This window comes from Limulus polyphemus, unplaced genomic scaffold, assembly GCF_000517525.1.
Source record: "Limulus polyphemus unplaced genomic scaffold, Limulus_polyphemus-2.1.2 Scaffold8307, whole genome shotgun sequence".
Lineage (NCBI taxonomy): Eukaryota > Metazoa > Arthropoda > Merostomata > Xiphosura > Limulidae > Limulus > Limulus polyphemus.
The window spans coordinates 17,208-21,790 of record NW_013673917.1 but is presented as its reverse complement, the minus strand read 5'-3'; the positions used below and the strand labels follow the sequence as shown (position 1 = coordinate 21,790).

Here is a 4,583-nt window from a genome sequence, read left to right as displayed (position 1 = left end):
ACTTACGACTTGACTCGAATATCTGTCTCTATCTCTCTCTCTTTTCTGGGCTTATATACACAAAAATAGAAGGCGTCTGGCAAACACTCGAGCCTTCGTGATCCTTCTAGAAACTCATCACGTGTTACCAGAGTCACGTGACTTCTGCTGTCGTAACACAACATTCCTTCTCTAATACGGGATGATGCAATGGACGTGTCTAAATAAAGATGATCCTTGAGTTAGTTCAGCGAGGTTAACATGTTCACGTTTTATTTGACTAGCAGAGACCTACAAATTGTTTGTGGCCAAATTATTATCTTTATTGCAACAGTACTTCTTTAAATCCAGGATTTCTAGAGTAATACAAAAAATTATTATCGCAGACACTGAAATGTATAAGTCCACTTGTCTTAGTCTTAACATTAATTAAGCCTTTATTAAGTACGGACTATATTTGATAAAGAGATAAATTAATACTGTAACGTGTACGTTTGTTTGGTTTAGTTCAGTTAGGGCTAAACCTTTCCACACTTAATACTATCAATAAATAATCTTCTAATATTATCCTACGACCTAACGTTAGACCTTTTTGTTAAAAAACTCTGATAAGCTTTGAATATGCTGTATAAAATGTCTAATAAAGTATATTTACGTCCCTTTTGGCGTAACTCGACGATTTAACAAAGATAGGTTTTCAAATTGCGAAAAAGGTGAATTTTTTAGATCAAATATATCTTTAATTTTCAATCAATAGTAGACTACTCCTAATTGACAAGAAGCCAAACTAGTTACATTACGTATTAAGTTGCTATAACATCATGTGACCGAGAGACTGACAGATACACACTGTATTTTATACTATTAGATATTGCAAAGATAGTTTCACAAACAAAGCTATTACTTTACGCATGCATGCACCTGAGTTCTGAGACTCAACCGTGTTTATTTGACTTCACTTTGCCGAATGGAGGGGGAGAAGAGGGCAACAAAAATATATATTATTGTTGTAACCTTTAAAATCATTCAGATATTCTAAAGTGGTAAATGAATTGTTTCACTCGTTTTATATTGTTCTGTGTATACTTAATCAAATACTTTCTGACATGCCGCGTGGTTTAGCGGTGACATTGAGGATTTATGACTAGAGCTTGGATTTTGGTCCTTGTTCCAGTGATGAAAGTTTGTTGTTAACCACAAACCTCTCTGTACTATGCCTTTCACATAATATAGAAACCCTGTTTTTAGCGTTATATAAGCCTCGAGACTTGGCACTGAGCGACTGGGGAGCAGTGACCAAAGGTTCAAAGGATCCAGGTTTTTCCAAGAAACTTAAAAAGCTCTGATCAATAGACATGAAACTAAACCTGTTACGTCATGAATTGATCTTTTGACAAATTAAATAGCTTTATGTTTTGTATCAGGCTGCTCTATCGTGGGAACGAGAGAGAGCGTTGTTTAGGGCAACAAGACACCAATTACAATAGATTTGTGGGTACACAAGTCAACTAACTCAAGGAAATTTACAAGTAATGCAAGGAATAAATGATACTGAGTCCAATTCTACACCAAAAGATATGAAGGCTTATAATGAATAAAAAACAGTAACATCGATTAAATAAAAGTTCATACATTCAGTAACTTATATTAGATCCATAATGTTTCTAACCCTATCAACATTACTTATTTAACTTTAGTTACTTTTGCATTACACATCATATTTCCACCCTGCAATATTATTAGTGAAAGGAGAGTTGCAATCAAAACTTACATGGAGTTACTGTAGTGCAAGTCTTGAATGTATAGATAAACTGGCGATTTCTGTCTGTATATCTCGGGAACTTAGCTAAAAGAACTGGACCTTGAGGCTGGAAACAACCTCGATGTTGGGGACAAATAGCATTAAACTTACCTAATATCATCAAAACTGCATATCTTCCACTCCCTCTGATTGTTTAATCATTTTTTCAACTAGTTTCCTGAGTGGGGGTGCCATGAATTGCAATTAGCATCTTGAAGTAACTTCTTGCTGTGTAGTAATGCAATGAATGTCCCTGCGTTAAGCCGAGTGTCTATTTATTTGTTTCAATATTACTTACTAGTGAAAATATTATTTCAGTAGCAGCAGAAGAATGGGACAAAGACATTAAATTCAGCATCAGTCTCGATACATTAGGAAATCTTAGCATACCAGAATTTTTCTGGTTCCAACAGATTCTCACCCAAAACTGGCATTTCAAATAAGGTTAACTCTCTCCATTCCTTATTGAGTTCTTTATAAGAATTTTCTTGAATGATGTTAGGACATTTTATTGCCAGTGGAATAATAGGATTGGGCTTTCCATCACTCATATTTGCAGGATCTAATGCATCAAGTAATTATAAGTTTGTAAACTGGGCTATTGTAACAGGCAGCACTCTTAGGGCAAATTGTTGGAGTTTCAATTATACTGCCAACTACACTGAATTTATTTACTTGAGGATTTGCAATGGCGAGTGGAGCTCACAAGTCACTAACTTGAGGTAACTTACAGTTAGAATAAATGAACAGATTCCAAGAATAATATTGAACAAAATATAAAAACATTTATTAAATCTTACCTCATAATACACAATATTAGTCAACAGTTTACTAATTGTTATAACTTTTACTGATACTTTTAATCAGTGTTAATGATTAATATATATAGAGTACATAAACATGAATACCCTTTACTGTTACACTACATTAACTGAAGCTTGAGAATCAAAAATTCTACTTACAACATAGTTGACGAAGTGTACTTCTGCAGATTGGAAACCTTCAACTTTTTCTTTGAGAATTTGGTGAGGATGCGTAAGGAGACTCTGGATACTTGATTGCTCAGAAAAAACATGACTTTCTGCCTCTAACATGAGTTTTTAAACAACTTTTCTTCGTGTTCCTATGAACTACCAAATAGTATGCAGCACTACCCACAAGTAGTTCTCACACCTTATTGAGCAATCTGTACTACTTCCCTGGCTAATCCAAAACCATAACCAAAACTCTCAAGTAATTGGTTACTGTTATGGTGAGTTAGCTGGATGCCTTCTTACTTGTGCTAGTACACTAGCACCCCTCCCTCCTTAAGAATTTTCTTATTTCTCGTAAGAAAATTCCCACTATCCAACTATTGTACTTCTAACTCTCTCCCTACTTCGATTAATGTTTACAATGATAATATATTTAAATTCTACTTCTACTGGTTATATCCGTTTACATGAAATATATCGAATACACATAAAATTATACAAGGATAATATAAGATTTAAGTACTTTAGTATTAAAACTATATCTAAAAATCATGCTGAAGGTATCTTAAGTTGTTCCAATCACTACCAGTGACCCACTCATACAAGGCACACACCTTCCAATATGCACAATGTTCATGTGGATATCAGTGGTAGGCACAATATGGTGTTTCAGTACAATCTAGTTCAGATTATCCGTTTATACACGGGATTCCGAATTGTCAACTGATTATCCTCACCTTTTCTTTTCCTTTGGTGTACAATCTACCATACCACCCATAAAGTTCCTCCTGATCTCAAACAAATCCACTGATGTGTGTTCCCCATTGGTACAACGAATGCCATGTAGATAGGTAGAACACCAGTTCACATGTCTTTGGTTGGCATAACTCAAATGGTCTTTTGGGAACAGCAGATGGAAACAGTAGGCATCAGTCCATCCAGAGTAGCAGTCCCTTATTGCTAACTCCTTAATCCAGTAATAATCACATACCTTGAATCCTTCTATCTCTATAATTATGGCCTTCTTTTTTCTCTTCCTATAGTCATGATACATAATTATTAATTGTTTCTTATGAAAAGTTTCACAATACATGTTCTGTTCCCATTTGATCACACACACACGTGTACTAACTTGAACACCTCATACCCCGTGCACTTACTTGAGCACCTTTTTCTAGTCACAGTCACACTGTCATTGGTTGATAGGTCATTTCTGTCTCTTTTCCACAAATGCAGTTCGTTTCTTGAACTTTTACTATACCTATTAATTTTGACTATAATACTTTAGTAATCAACTAACCTCACCAATTAGTTAAATCAAGTCAGTTTGGTATTCATTTATACAATCAAGCTATGTCCTGATTAGATGGGGCCTAATCATTTAACTCGACTACTTTAGCAGCCTCTGAATACTCCGGTCTTGCTCTTTTATTCTTTCTAGCCTTACACAGCTCATCTAATGTCATTAACTTTAACAAAACCAATTTGTCTCTTTTAACTCTCCCAACACAGGGTCAGTCAATTTGGCCGAGTCACGTGACCTTTTGTATTCATTTAAAGTTGATATATGTTTAATATTTATAACTCTCTATATATATTGGGTATATCTTCACGAAATTTGGTAGTCTTTCAGTTACTATTACCAGTCTTTCACATACAAAAAGTCAAATTTCTTAGTGAAGTATTTTTAATAAAATAAAATAAAGTTTTGTCCATGAATATATTGAGTATTTGTTTTGAATAGTCTGTGTGAAAAGTAAATATAGACCAATAACATGCAAAAAGTAGGCAAATTCTCTTACTTCTAAAAATTTCCTGGCTTTCTAATA

At 34.4% G+C, this 4,583-nt stretch overlaps 1 long non-coding RNA gene across 1 annotated transcript in view; it reads right to left on the bottom strand.

Annotated features, from left to right (window-relative positions):
• Positions 1-458: 458 nt before the first annotated feature.
• The window catches only part of LOC111083137, an 18,477-nt gene continuing 14,352 nt past the window's right edge, over positions 459-4,583 (bottom strand). The window contains exon 3 of the long non-coding RNA XR_002608819.1: positions 459-3,791. This is a non-coding gene — a long non-coding RNA (uncharacterized LOC111083137). The remainder of the gene's footprint in view (positions 3,792-4,583) is intronic.